This window comes from Psammomys obesus, unplaced genomic scaffold, assembly GCF_907164565.1.
Source record: "Psammomys obesus unplaced genomic scaffold, mPsaObe1.curated_primary_1811, whole genome shotgun sequence".
NCBI classification, from domain to species: Eukaryota; Metazoa; Chordata; class Mammalia; order Rodentia; family Muridae; genus Psammomys; species Psammomys obesus.
In genome coordinates this window covers 2,943,538-2,960,101 of record NW_026596147.1, presented here as the reverse complement: position 1 = coordinate 2,960,101, position 16,564 = coordinate 2,943,538, and positions in this window count along the sequence as shown.

The following is a 16,564-nucleotide window of genomic DNA, read 5'->3' as shown; positions in this document are numbered from 1 at the left end:
TCTGTGCAGGGGTTCTAGGTTATCTCCATGAATAGTCCTTGGTTGGAGTATGAGTCTTTGGGAAGTTCCCTGTGTTCAAATTTTCTTGTTCTGTTGCTCTCCTTGTGGAGTTCCTGTCCTCTCCAGCTCTTGCTATTTCCCAATTCTTACATAAAATTCCATTCACTCTGCCCACCAGTTGGCCATCAGGCTCAGCATCTGCTTTGATAGTCTGCCGGGCAGAGGCTTTCAGATGTCCTCTGTGGCAGGTTCCTAGATTGTTTCCTGTTTTCTTCTTCTGGCTTTCAGAGGCCCTCTGTAGCAGGTTCCTAGGTTGTTTCCTGTTTTCTTCTTCTTCTGATCTCCATCCTCTTTGCCTTTCAAGATGGGGATTGAACGTTTTAGTTAAGGTCCTCTCTTTTGCTTAGTGTGTTTAGATGTACCGATTTTAGTGGGACCTCCTGAAACTGAAAAGCTTCTGTAAAGCAAAGGATACTGTCATCAAAACAAAGCGACTGCCTACAGATTGGGAAAGAATCTTCACCAACCCTTCATCTGACAGAGGACTCATATCCAGTATATATAAAGAACTAAAGAAGCTGAAAAGCAGCAAACCAAGTAATCCACTTAAAAAATGGGGAAGGAGATCAAGGGGATACAGATGGGAAAGGAAGAAGTCAAATTATCACTATTTGCAGATGATATGATAGTATATATGAGTGACCCCAAAAACTCTACCAAGGAACTCCTACAGCTGATAAACACCTTCAGCAAAGTGGCCAGATACAAAATTAACTCAAAAAAATCAGTAGCACTCCTGTATACAAAAGACAAAAGGGCTGAGAAAGAAATTAGAGAAACAACACCATTCACAATAGCCACAAATGACATAAAGTACTTTGGTGTAACCCTAACCAAGCAAGTCAAAGACTTGTATAAAAAAAATTTCAAGTCTCTGAAGAAAGAATTAGAGGAAGATATGAGAAGATGGAAAGATCTCCCATGCTCATGGCTTGGCAGGATTAACATAGTAAAAATGGCCATCTTACCAAAAGCAATCTACAGATTTAATGCAATTCCCATCAAATTGCCAACACAATTCTTTACAGACCTGGAAAGAAAAATTCTCAACTTCGTATGGAATAACAAGAAACCCAAAATTGCTAAAACAATCCTCTACAATAAAAGATCTTCTGGAGGTATCTCCATCCCTGATCTCAAGCTGTACTATAGAGCAACAGTTATAAGAACTGCATGGTACTGGCATAGAAACAGAATGGTGGATCAATGGAACCGAACAGAAGACCCAGAAATAAACCCACACACTTATGGACACCTGATTTTTGACAAAGATGCCAAAACCATACAATGGAAAAAAGATAGCATGTTCAACAAATGTTGCTGGACTAACTGGCGGTCTACATGTAGAAAAATGAAAATAGATCCATACTTATCACCCTGCACAAAACTGAAGTCCAACTGGATCAAAGACCTCAACATAAAACCAGACACATTAAATCGGCTAGAAAAAAAAGTGGGGAATACCCTAGAACTCATTGGTACAGGAGACAACTTCCTGAACAAAACACCAACAGCACAGGCTCTAAGAGCAACAATCAATAAATGGGACCTCATGAAATTGAAAAGCTTCTGTAAAGCAAAGGACACCATCATCAAAACAAAGCGACTGCCTACAGATTGGGAAAGAATCATCGCCAACCCTTTATCTAACAGAGGACTCATATCCAATATATATAAAGAACTAAACAAGCTGAAAAGCAATAAACCAAGTAATCCACTTAAAAAATGGGGAACAGAGCTAAAGAGAGACTTCTCTGTAGAGGAATATCGAATGGCAGAGAAGCACTTAAAGAAATTCTCAACCTCATTAGCCATTAGGGAAATGCAAATCAAAACAACCCTGAGATTTCACCTTACACCCATCAGAATGGCCAAGATGAAAAACTCAAGGGACAACACATGCTGGAGAGGTTGTGGAGAAAGGGGAACCCTTCTCCACTGCTGGTGGGAATGTAAACTTGTAGAACCATTCTGGAAATCAATCTGGCACTTTCTCAGACAACTAGGAATAGCGCTTCCTCAAGATCCAGCCATACCACTCCTAGGCATACATCCAAAAGAGGCACAAGTACACAAAAAGGACATTTGCTCAACCATGTTTGTAGCAGCTTTATTTGTAATAGCCAGAAGCTGGAAACAACCCAGATGCCCCTCAACTGAAGAATGGATGCAGAAACTGTGGTACATCTATACAATGGAGTATTACTCAGCAATGAAAAATAAGGAAATCATGAAATTTGCAGGTAAATGGTGGGACCTGGAAAGGATCATCCTGAGTGAGTTGTCCCAGAAGCAAAAAGACACACATGGTATATACTCACTCATATAAACATACAATATAGAATAAACCCACTAAAATCTGTACATCTAAACAAACTAAGCAAAAGAGAGGACCCTAACTAAAATGTTCAATCCCCATCCTGAAAGGCAAAGAGGATGGACATCAGAAGAAAAAGAAAATAGGAAACAACCTTGGAACCTGCTACAGAGGGCCTCTGAAAGCCAGAAGAAAACAGGAAACAACCTTGAAACCTGGCACAGAGGGCCTCTGAAAGCTTCTGCATTATAGACTGTCAAAGCAGATGCCGAGCCTGATGGCCAACTGATGGGCAGAGTGAGTGGAATTCTATGTAATAAGTGGGAAATAGTAAGAGCTGGAGGGGACAGGAACTCCACAAGGAGAGCAACAGAACAAGATAATTTGAACACAGGGAACTTCCCAGAAAATCAAACTCCAACCAAGGACTATTCGTTGAGATGACCTGGAACCCCTGCACAGGTGTAGACAATGATAGTTCAGTGTCCAAGTGGGATACATAGTAATGGGAAGAAGGACTGCCTCTGACATAATCTGATTGGCCTGCTTGTTGATCACTTCCCCCTGAGGGGGGAGCAGCCTTAAGAGGCCACAGTAGAGGACAATGCAGCCACTTTTGATGAGAACTGATAGACTAAGATCAGAAAAAAGAGGAGAACCTCCCCTATCAGTGGACTTGGGGAGTGACATGCATGCAGAAAGGGGATGGAGGGTGGGATCATGAGGGGAGGAGGGATGGGCTTATGGGGGGATACAAAATGAATAAAGTGTAATTAATAAAAAATTAAAAAAATGGGGAACAGAGCTAAACAGAGAACTCTCTGTAGAGGAACATCGAATGGCAGAGAAGCATTTATAGAAATGCTCAACCTCATTAGCCATTAGGGAAATGCAAATCAAAACAACCCTGAGATTTCACCTTACACCCATCAGAATGGCCAAGATGAAAAACTCAAGGGACAACACATGCTGGAGAGGTTGTGGGGAAAGGGGAACCCTTCTCCACTGCTGGTGGGAATGTAAACTTATACAACCATTCTGGAAATCAATCTAGTGCTTTCTCAGACAACTAGGAATAGCGCTTCCTCAAGATCCAGCCATACCACTCCTAGGCATATATTCAAAGGAGGCTCAAGTACACAAAAAGGACATTTGCTCAACCATGTTTGTAGCAGCTTTATTTGTAATAGCCAGAAGCTGGAAACAGCCCAGATGCCCCTCAACTGAAGAATGGATGCAGAAACTGTGGTACATCTATACAATGGAGTATTACTCAGCAATGAAAAATAAGGAAATCATGAAATTTGCAGGTAAATGGTGGGACTTGGAAAGGATCATCCTGAGTGAGTTGTCCCAGAAGCAAAAAGATACACACGGTATATACTCACTCATATAAACATACAACATAGAACTATTGCTCTTGAGGAAGACCTGAGTTCAATTTCCAGGATAGCTGTTCACAACTATGTGTTAACTCCAGTCCCAGGACGAGTTCGTTGCTTTTTTCTGGCCTCCACCAGCACTGTACACAAATGGTAAACAAATGTATGGAGGCAAATTAGCCAGAACACATAATAATAAAGTTTTTTAACTTTTAGAAAGACTTTCAAAAATATGAGCAATAATTATTCAGGAAACTATGCAATATTGTTAGAAGAAAGCAAAGAATATCTTAAAATTTGAAAGTTCTACAACGATCATATGTTCTTATCATTAAATATGAATATTTAATTGTTTTCAAATTCATTATTGAGTCAATGAAATCCAAATATAAACATAGCAATGTATTTTTCTTTTCTCTCTTGTTTTTCCACTCCCCTGACAGCAAAGACAATTAATAAATGGGGCAGTATAAAACAAAAGCTTCTATGTAGCAATGAGAGCACCACTGAAGTAAAGAGGCACTAGACAAAACAAGAAAAAAGTTCACGTACTATATATCTGAGAGAGGATCATTATTTGACTACATAAAGAACTTAGAACTGAATATCAAGAAAACAAACAAGCCAATTTAAAACTGGGTGGAGGGGTGCAGCCTTCCTAGGCCACAGAGGAAGACAATGAAGCCATTCCTGATGAGACCTGATAGGCTAGGGTCAGAGGGAAGGGAAAGGGATGGGTAGGGGACCAGGGAGGGGTATACAGCTGGGATACAAAGTAAATTGTAATAAATAGATAGATAGATAGATAGATAGATAGATAGATAGATAGATAGATAGATAGATAAATAAATAAATAAATAATGTAAAAAAAACTGGGGCATAAAAATAAGTTGAGAATTTTCAGAAGATGAACTGCAAATGCTGAGAAACTTTGAGTTCCACAAGGAGAGCAACAGAACCAGAAGAGCTGAACACAGGGGTCTTTCGAGAGACTCATACTCCAACCAGGTACCATACATGGAGATAACCTAGAACCCCTGCACAGATGTAGCCCATGGCAGTTCAGTGTCCAAGTGGGTTCCATAGTAATGGGAACAGGGACTGCTTCTGACATGAGCTGATTGGCCTGCTCTTTGATCACCTCCCCCTGAAGAGGGAGCAGCCTGCCCAGGCCACAAAGGAAGACAATGCAGCCACTCCTGATGAGACCTAACAGACTAGGATCAGAAGGAAAAAATAAGAAACCTTCTCCTACCTTTTTAACTTTCAAAATCCTTAGCTTAAAAGTGCTTTGATATCTCATCTTTTACCAGTAAAACATAAAAGCTGGTATAAGTGTAGGGAAAGGAAACAAGTATTCACTGATTGGTGAGTGAAAACTGGTACAACCACTATGGAAACCAGGGGGAAGATTCCTCAGAAACCTAGAACTAGATTTGCCACAATACCCATCTATACCACCCTTGAGCATATACCCAAAGGCTATATCCTACTACAGAGATACTTGCTTTTCCATTTTACTTACAATATCCAGGAAGTGGAAAAAGCCTGGGTGTATACCAACTAATTAATTAATAAAGAAACACAGTATATTTCCAAAACAGGATATTACTCAAATGTTTAACAATTAGATAATGAAATGCACAAGTAAGTGTATGGAGCTGGAAACAGTTGTAGTGAATGAGGCAACTCAGACCCAGAAAAATGCACATCACATTCTCTTATTTGTGCAGACTAACTTTGAAATATCAGACATGTATGCTTCAATTCTAGTATCATAGACAGAAGGAAGTTAGTAAGAGGCCATCGAAGAGAGGCTTTCCAGGGAAGGGCGATATAACTCAGTACTTATAAAACTTAAAAGGCATTAATGTAATGTGAGGGGTTAAATTATGGGTGGGGCTGGGAAGACAAGTTAAAAGAGGCAAAGCAGAAAGAAAAAAATAACACTAAAGAGTTTTAAATGTCATATGGGAACCTACTACTCTAGATGTATTGTAAAATAAACATATATACACACAAAAGTAGAATGGAGCTATTCTGTAACAGAACGACAATATGTCCACTAGACAAATAATCATCAGTCTTACCCATGTGTGAACCCTACGAGCTATTAAAAGAGCTGTTCTGGAAAGACATGCTCATTGTTGCAATAGTGGTATCAAAGTCATGGAATCAAACAGCTACTTTCTGATTAAATTTACGACCTGCCCATCAAAGTTAAACCCATACCTGAATTCAATACTAAGGCCAAGAACTAGTGACTAGACAGGTCAAAGGTCTGAATGGGAGAACCTGTTAATATCATTTTGCTAAACTGACCTAGTATTAAAATGACTCCTACTGTCTTAATCTTATATCCGTAGAATTTTGAGTCCCTGAACCATTATCAGAGAAGCTTGTATTTCAGTATGTGGCAAAAACACATAGTCCCAGAATAGCTACAGTTGTAAAGAATAACAGACTGCAGAATTCTCAGCCTCAGTTGGGCATCTATACTGTGTTTTCTCTTCCTGAGGCACAGGTATCATTGTGGAAGAGGGAGCATAATGACTGTCAGAAGCAGAGGTGCTGGGTGACTATAAGGAAGTTGGAATTTCCAGACACACCAAGGCCCTTGCACACATGAACTCACAGTGTAACGGTACACACAAGACTTGTGCAAGTTTGAGGCAGACTAAATTCTAGCATAGAGTTGCAAAGTGTGCATGATGCCCCAGCTCTGGGTGAGGACCTACTCACAATTGATAGCTGCTGGGACAGAGTCAGTTCTCATTAAGATTATAACCCAGGCAGACGGTCCTCAGTCTAGTACACATATTTTAAAAGTAGAATCTGATCCTAACATACACATTTGAATGCAAATTTAAAAAACTGAAGAAGAGAAACACAATTGGGTTATAGGTATAACTACCTCATTCTAAGAGTTAATTTATAGAACTTTTGTCACCAAGCCAGTGTGGTATTAAGTACAATCAAGAGTGCAATACAGTAATGAGAAAACAGTCCCTAGTCATGTGATTTTTATACAAAAGTAAAAAGAAATGGAAATTTTCCATTAATAGTAAATAAAATTAACAGGTGTCTGCAAGACAGCAGAAGTAGACTCATGCCCTTAAGACCTAGTAAAAGCTATGGCTTTGCAGTCAGAGATACACACATTAGACAATTGTTTTTAGCATAATGAGAAGTACCTTTAAATCTATTTTCAAAACACAACCAAAGGAAAATATAAATAAAAATTCTTTTTTCTTTTTTAAAATTTATTCTTTATTAATTCCAATTTATTCACTTTTTATCTCAGCTGTATCCCCCTCCCTCATCCCTTCCCAATCCCACCCTGCATCCCTCATCTCCTCTCATGGTCCTCCCCAAGTCCACTGATAGGGGAGGTCCTGTCCCCTTCCCTCTGCCCTATCTGGACTGGCTGCATTGTCTTCCCTGTGGCCTGGCAAGGCTGCTCCCCCTTCAGGGGGAGGTGATCAAAGAGCCAGACACTGAGTTCATGTCAGAGACAGCCCCTGCTCCCATTACTAGAGAACCCACTTGGACACTGAGCTGCCATGGGCTACATTGGTGCAGGGGTTCTAGGTTATCTCCATGGATGGTCCTTGGTTGGAGCATCAGTCTCAGAAAAGACCTCTTTGCCGATATTTTTTTTGTTGTTATTCTGTTAGTCTCCTTGTGAAGCTCTTGCCCCCTCCAGGCCTTTCTACCTCCCCTTTCTTTCAAAAGATTCCCTGCACTCTGACCAAAGTATGGCTATGTGTCTCAGCATCTGCTTTGATACTCTGTTGGGTATAGTTTTAAAAATTCGTTGTGTATATTCGTTGTTCATGGTACTGTCTTGCATAAGTATATTCTCATGCAAACATATGTGTATACTGCGTATATTCCCCTCACACTTCCCTTTTCTCCCCTATCTCCTTCACTCCTGAAACCCCCTCACTTTCCATAGACTATTTCATTTCCTTCATTTCATATATGTATACATAATTTATGTATCTATAAAAAGTCTAGGATCTAAGATGAGGAAAAGAATATAACTCCTTTTTTTTTTGCCACTAGCTAAATTCATTTAGTGATCATCTCGAGTCAGATCACGTTTTTTTCTACAAATAACATAACTTTGTTTCTATAGATTGAAAAAGTCTATCCTGTAAAATTAGTTCTTAATCCCTATTTCACATTACGTAAAAACACTTTAAAATACCTCATTGTTTCGAGTAAATATAAAAATGAAATTTAGAAACCCTTTAGCAGAGATGCAGATAGATACAAATCTATGTGTCTGTGGCAAATGTTGTCTCATGTCATGAAAAAGAAATAATCATAAAAATAGCTAAATTAGACTTCATTAAAATTAACAAATAACTACTGCTCATAAAATAATTCATTATGAAAATAAATAAACAAGCATCATACTGAAAGTATTGATAGATATCTCTAATAAATGGCCAGAATATAAGGCTTATAAAGGAGTACTAACACTAATAATAAAAGGACAAACAGTCCTGAAAAATCTCACTAATCATTTCAAAGTAACATAACTTGTCAATATCTATATCAGAAAGTGTTTATACCTTGTGTTCATAAGATAATGTAAATTTAAGAATCAAAAAGATGTAGAAGAAAATAAAAATCAATTAAGATCTAGCATGGAAAAGCCTATAGAACAGGAGCACTTATGTATTGTTGGGAGGAATTAACAATGTCACAAATACCTTGCAAAAATAGTATTAGGGATGAGAAAATGGCTCCTGATAAGTGGCAGGAGAGCATGCATATGAACCCAGTGTTGGGAAACCCATACTGCAGGCTACCCAAATCAGTGAGCTCGGAGCTCACTGAGGAACCCTGAGCCATTTGTCTAGATCTAATATTATTTTTTTTGCAAAGTATGTGTGCCGTTGTTTATTCCTCCCAACAATTCATAGGAGTTCCTGGAGCCCGCGCTACCTCAAGAGAACTCAGGAACAAGAGATATCTTTAGGATTAGGACAGCCATCAATGGCATCTCAGTTGTGGTGTACACTCGGGACATTCCAACCACTGTGCCTGTATAATGTTTGGGGCCCCTGGGGCTACAATTACAAGTCCAGTCGGTTACATCAACCATTACATCACAACTGCAGTGTTGCCTTTGTCATGATTGTCTTTTACTGTATTTTATTCTGTTAGAGTGTATTACTTGTACAAACCAACAGGTCAGTATGAAATCTGACTACTTGCCCATAGCGTGCTTCGAGCAGATCCACCACCATCAGCCCTGTATATACCCGCATTTTCCTGTTGACCCTGTCCTCTTAGCCTTTTTACTGTTATGTCATTTGCTTTCAGAAAACGTTTTGAAAATCATATTAGTTTTCAAGTTGTGTATTTTTACTTCATTTCTATAGGATGTAAGAGAAGAATATTAATACTTAATTTTATTTTTTGTTCGTCTATCTTAAAGAAGGCCAGTTGACATTCTTTAAATAATATCAGAAAAGATATTACATAATATTGTCATGTTATAGCATGAAATTGCTACTTTACCTATCTCACCATTTATTTTAAAACCCAATTGTCTCTTGTGCTTTTTATTAAGAAGAAAGTATTTAACAATATTTCTTTAAGTATTTTTTTCATCAGAGACCATATTAGTTTCCATCTAACAAATCAAATGACCCATGTCCTTTCATGATTGAAATGTGTATATTTATAAGTACTGAGGAAGATCTAATAACATGGGATCTCCAGCCATGTTGTGCCCACATAGCTAGAGTATTGATGTCCACACAGCAGGTAGTGAAATGGTATTTAATTCTGAACTGGGATGTTAAAATGAGAGTTTTATTTCAATGCACACCTGTATTATGCTACAATCAGTTTCTATTTATTTTTTTCTTGATGATCTCTTAGGCCAGTTCTATGCATGATGAATACTGCAATCAGAATATAAATTGTTTCTCAAGCTCATCAGAGCTTAGAAACCCATGAAAGGAAGCTATGTGCTGTTTGCATAGTCATTTCACAATTTAAAAAATCCAAATTGTTTTATTATTCGTTTGTTTTAAGGTATATAAAAGTTGCCATTTTGTAACAAGTCAACTCAGATATTTGAAGAAATAGTGACTGAAATTTTATTTGATGATATAATTATTAAGGACCTGGATATCATACAGATAAGGATAAGTTGTAAATTGTCGACATGATTAATAATTCCAAAAACTATCACTCAATTTTTAAGCTGATACCTCACCTTTAAATTTTTTCATTAATTTATTTATTTGTTCATTTTGCATCCCAGTTGCAACTCCACAACCTCTTCTTCTCCTAGACCCAACCTTCTTCCAATTTCTTGAGTTCCTCCTAATGTTTGGCTGTGGGTCTCTGCATCTGTTTCCATTATCTACTGGATGAAGCCTCTCAGATTACAAGTATGAAAGGATAGCAAAGTATTATTAACAGTGTCAGGGGTTGGGTCTTTCCCATGAGGTGGTTCTCAAGTTGGACCAGTCATCAGTTGGCCGTTCCCTCAATCTCTGTTACATCTTTTATCCCTGCACATCTTATAGACAGGACAATTTTTGAGTTAAAGGTTTTGTGGGTGGGCTGGTGTCTACCTCCCTCCACTGGAAATCCTTCAGGGCTTCAGGATACAGCCACTTCAGTCTCAGTATCCCCCACCACTAGAAGTTTCAGCTAGGGTCACCCCTCATATCTTCCCAGGAGCCTCCCCCATCCCAGGTCTCCAGCTTGTTTCAGAGATGCCTCAACATACCCTTATTCCCCATTCCTGCTCTCCCCACACCTGATCTTTCCCTCTGTTTCTCTCTCCACCCTCTTTCTCTCACTCAGTTCCCCATGTCCTACACTTTTTATATCTATGACATCTATTTTATTTCCCCTTCTTAGTGGGATTCAAGCATCCTCCTTGGAACCATCCTTGTTACTTAGTTTCTTTGGGTCTGTGGGTTGTACCATGGTTATCTTGTACTATACGGCTAATATCCACTTATGAGTGTGTACATACCATGTGTGTCCTTCATGGACTGGGTTACCTCACTCAGGATAATTTTTCTAGTTCCATTCATTTGCCTGCAAATTTCACGGTGTCCTTATTTTTAATAGCTTAGTAGTATTCAACTGTGTAATTCTCCCAGTTTCTTTTTTATTTTACTTTTTAATTAATTACTATTTATTCACTTTGTATTCCAGCTGTAGCCCCCTCCCAATTCTGCCCTCCCTCCCTCTTCACCTCCCTTGCCCCTCCCCCAGTCCACGGATAGGGGCATTTTCCTGCCCTTCCATCTGAACCTAGCCCATCTGGTCTCATCAGGACTGGCTGTAATATCTTCCTCTGTGGCCTGATACAGCTGCTCCCCTTTCAGGGGGAGGTAATTAAAGAGCCAGCCTCTGAGTTCATGTCAGAGACAGCTCCTGTTTCCCTTACTTGGGAACCCGCTTGGACACTGAGCTGCCATGGACTACATTGGTGCAGAGGTTCTAGGTTACCACAGTTTCTTTATCCATTTTTGGGTTAAGGAACATCTGGGTTGTTTCCAGTTTCTGGCTATTATGATTATATTTTATAATAATTTTATATTATATAAAACATAATATTATAATTATGTATAATATTTAAGTATAGCTAGATACACATGGTACAGGTGCCCACAGAGGTCAGAAAAACAGATGAGACACCTTGGACCTTGAGTAACAGGGAGTTCTGAGTTTTCTGGTGTGTGTGGTGGAAACTGATCTTGGATCCTCCATCAGGTTAGTATGCACTCTTACCCTCTGTGCGATCTCTCTACCCCAGGCCTCTTACTTTTAATCTAACATAGTCATATTAATTTAGTCACTACAACATTTTATTGTTTTGGTTAACTTTTCTAATATTACCATTGATTTTGTCATTGCGTTACATTTAACATGTAAATAAAACATTTGGCTTATACAAAAGTCAGAGTCATCATTTAGACCTGATCAGAGGGACTGGAAAGCCTTCAGAAGACTCAGTTTGACTCCTAGTAGCCACATGGTAGGATCCGACGATCAATAATGCCAACCTCTACAACTCAACCTTCTCTAGCCACTGTGCTCACTGCACTTGTGCATGCAGACAAAACAACTGTACACACAAAATAAAAACAAGTGAATTGCCTAAAAGTTTTTAAATATAGTCATAGAAATACTGCTTTTTTTCAAAAGTCACCTATCACCAAATTTCTATTTAGATATATAGCTTGTACTTGGATACATTCTTATTTCTCCTGCTTTAAATAAAATTCATGTGCTACAGTGCATCCACTGTTTTGTTCACTTAAAAATATTCTGGCAAACTTTTCCTCGATATATATGTATGTAAATTTAATAATATTTCTTTTGAAGATATAACTAGGTTAACGCATTAATTTAATTCTTACACAGAATAGAACATGAATTTTGCCCATTTTTATATGATGAATCATCTAATCACACTAACAGGAAATGTATGTTGAGTCCAGGAGTACATGGAGCAATAAGCGGGATAGAATTTGCCAAATAATTCTCCCCACAGATAGCATTTGTCATGCACCCCAACCAGCAACGGATCAAACAACTGACTCTTCTAACCCAGCCAACAAAGTATTTTAACAAAGTATTTTTTTATTTAACTTTTATTAATTACACTTTATTCATTTTGTATCCCCCCAAAGGCCTCCCCTCCTCCCCTCCCGATCCCACCCTCCCTCCCTTTCTGAATGCATGCCCCTCCCCAAATCCACTAATAGGAGAGGTCCTCCACTCCTTCTTTCTGATCTTAGTCTATCAGTTCTCATCAGAAGTGGCTGCATTATCATCTTCTGTGGCCTGGTAAGGCTGTTCCCCCCTCAGGGGGAGGTAATCAAAGAGCAGGCCAATCAGATTATGTCAGAGGCAGTTCCTCTTCCCATTACTATGTAACCCACTTGGACACTGAACTATCATGGGCTACATCTGTGCAGGGGTTCTAGGTTATCTCCATGAATAGTCCTTGGTTGGAGTATGAGTCTCTGGGAAGTTCCTTGTGTTCAAATATTCTTGCTCTGTTGCTCTCCGGGAGTTCCTGTCCTCTCCAGCTCTTACTATTTCCCACTTCTTACATAAAATTCCATTCACTCTGCCCATCAGTTGGCCATCAGGCTCAGCATCTGCTTTGATAGTCTGCAGGGCAGAGGCTTTCAGAGGCCCTCTGTGGCAGGTTCCTAGGTGGTTTCCTGTTTTCTTCTTCTGGCTTTCAGAGGCCCTCTGTAGCAGGTTCCTAGGTTGTTTTCTGTTTTCTTCTTCTTCTGATGTCCATCCTCTTTGCCTTTCAGGATAGGGATTGAGCATTTTAGTTAGGGTCCTCTCTTTTGCTTAGTTTGTTTAGCTGTAACAATTTTAGTGGGTTTATCCTATGTTGTATGTTTATATGAGTGAGTATATACCGTGTGTATCTTTTTGCTTCTGGGACAACTCACTCAGGATGATCCTTTCCAGGTCCCACCATTTACCTGCAAATTTCATGATTTCCTTATTTTTCATTGATGAGTAACACTCCATTGTATAGATGTACCACAGTTTCTGCATCCATTCTTCAGTTGAGGGGCATCTGGGTTGTTTCCAGCTTCTGGCTATTACAAATAAAGCTGCTATAAACATGGTTGAGCAAATGTTCTTTTTGTGTACTTGAGCCTCTTTTGGATATATGCCTAGGAGTGGTATGGCTGGATCTTGAGGAAGCACTATTCCTAGATGTCTGAGAAAGCGCCAGATTGCTTTCCAGAGTGGTTGTACAAGTTTACATTCCCACCAGCAGTGCAGAAGGGTTCTCCTTTCTCCACAACCTCTCCAGCATGTGTTGTCCCTTGAGTTTTTCATCTTGGCCATTCTGATGGGTGTAAGGTGAAATCTCAGGGTTGTTTTTATTTGCATTTCCCTAATGGCTAATGAGGTTAAGCATTTCTTTAAGTGCTTCTCTCCCATTCGATATTCCTCTACAGAGAGTTCTCTGTTTAGGTCTGTTCCCCATTTTTTTAATTGGATTACTTGGTTTGTTGCTTTTCAGCTTCTTTAGTTCTTTATATATACTGGATATGAGTCCTCTCTCAGATAAAGGGTTGGTGAAGATTCTTTTCCAATCTGTAGGCAGTCGCTTTGTTTTGATGACGGTGTCCTTTGCTTTACAGAATCTTTTCAATTTCATGAGGTCCCATTTATTGATTGTTGCTCTTAGAGCCTGTGCTGTTGGTGTTCTGTTCAGGAAGTTTTCTCCTGTACCAATGAGTTCTAGGGTATTCCCCACTTTTTTTCTAGCCAATTTAATGTGTCTGGTTTTATGTTGAGTTTCTTGATAACACTTGGACTGCAATTTTGTGCAGGGTGATAAGTATGGATCAATTTTCATTTTTCTACATGTAGACATCCAGTTGGATGAGCACCATTTGTTGAAGATGCTATCTTTTTTCCATTGTATGGTTTTGGCATCTTTGTCAAAAATCAGGTGTCCATAAGTGTGTGGGTTTATTTCTGGATCTTCTGTTCGATTCCATTGATCCACCATTCTGTTTCTATGCCAATACCATGCAGTTTTTATAACTGTTGCTCTATACTACAGCTTGAGATCAGGAATGGAGATACCTCCAGAAGATCTTTCATTGTGGAGGACTGTTTTAGCAATTCTGGGTTTCTTGTTATTCCATACGAAGTTGAGAATTTTTCCTCCCAGGTCTGTAAAGAATTGTGTTGGCAATTTTATGGGAATTGCATTAAATCTGTAGATTGCTTTTGGTAAGATGGCATTTTTACTATGTTAATCCTGCCAAGCGATGAGCATGGGAGATCTTTCCATCTTCTAATATCGTCTTCTAATTCTTTCTTCAGAGACTTGAAATTTTTTTCATACAAGTCTTTGACTTGCTTGGTTAGGGTTACACCAAGGTACTTTATGTCCTTTGTGGCTATTGTGAAGGGTGTTGTTTCCCTAATTTCTTTCTCAGCCCTTTTGTCTTTTGTATACAGGAGTGCTACTGATTTTTTTGAGTTAATTTTGTATCCGGCCACTTTGCTGAAGGTGTTTATCAGCTGTAGGAGTTCCCTGATGGAGTTTTTGGGGTCACTCATATATACAATCATATCATCTGCAACTAGTGATAATTTGACTTCTTCCTTTCCCATCTGTATCCCCCTCATCTCCTTCAACTGTCTTATTTCTCTAGCAAGGACTTCCAGCACTATTTTGAAGAGATATGGAGAGAGTGGGCAGTCTTGTCTTGTCCCTGATTTCAGTGGAATTGCTTTAAGTTTCTCTCTGTTCAGTTTGATTTTGGCTATAGGCTTGCTGTATATCGCCTTTACTATGTTTAGATATGTGCCTTGTATCCCTGATTTCTCCAATACTTTAAACATGAATGGATGTTGGATTTTGTCAAATGCTTTTTCAGCATCTAAGTAGATTATCATGTTTTTTTCCTTTCAGTTTGTTAATATGGTGGAACACATTGATGGATTTCCATATATTGAACCACCCCTGCATACCTGGGATGAAGCCTACTTGGTCATAGTGGATAATATCTTTGATGTGTTCTTGGATCCGGTTTGCAAGTATTTTGTTAAGTATTTTTGCATCAATGTTCATAAGGGAGATTGGCCTGAAATTCTCTTTCTTTGTTGAGTTCTAGGAAGACTTTAATTTCTTTCTTTATTTCTTCCCTGACCCAGCTGTCATTTAGTAACAAGTTGTTCAGTTTCCATGTGTGTGTAGGCTTTTTGCTATTTCTGATGTTGCTGAGATCCAGCTTTATTCCATGGTGATCAGACAAGATACAAGGGATTATTTCAATCTTCTTGTATCTGTTGAGGCTTGCTTTGTGACCAACTATATGGTCTATTTTGGAGAAGGTTCCATGAGGTGCTGATAAGAAGGTAAATTCTTTTGTGTTTGGGTGTAAAGTTCTGTAAATGTCTGTTAGGTCCATTTGATTCATGACCTCTGTTAGAGACATTGTTTCTTTGTTTAATTTCTGTTTTGTTGACCTGTCCTTTGTTGAGAGTGGGGTGTTGAAGTCTCCCACTATTAATGTGTGGGGATCTATATGAGGTTTAAATTTTATCAGTGTTTCTTTAACAAACATGTGTACTCTTGTATTTGGGGCATAGATGTTCAGGATTGTGATGTCTTCCTGGTGGAATTTTCCCTTGATGAATATGAAGTGTCCTTCCCCATCTGTTTTTCTTATTTTTGGTTGAAAGTCTATTTTATCAGATATTAGAATGGCTACTCTTGCTTGCTTCTTGGGTCTGTTTGCTTGGAAAGTTGTCTTCCAGCCCTTTACTCTCAGGTAATGTCTATCTTTGTGCCTTAGGTGTGTTTCCTGTATGCAACAAATTACTGGGTTTTGTTTATGTATCCATTCTGTTATTCTGTGTATTTTTACTGGAGAGTTTAGTCCATTGATGTTGCAAGAGATTAATGACCAGTGGCTGTTAGATCCTGTGATTTTGATTTTGGCTGTGGTCATAAGGTTGTGTGTTTCGTTTCTTTTTGTTTTACTGTAGTAGGGTTAATTATTTCCTCTGTTTTCTTGAAAGAAGCTAATTTTCTTGGGTTGTATTTTCCCTTCCAGTGTCTTCTGTAATGCTGGATTTGTGTGTAGGTATTGTTGAAATTTGTTTTTGTCATTGAATATCTTGTTTTCTCCTTCTATGAGGACTGAGAGTTTTGCAGGTTATAGTAGCCTGGGCTGGCATCTGTGTTCTCTTAGGGTCTGCGTGTTATCTGTCCAGGCCCTTCTGGCTTTCATAGTCTCTGTTGAAA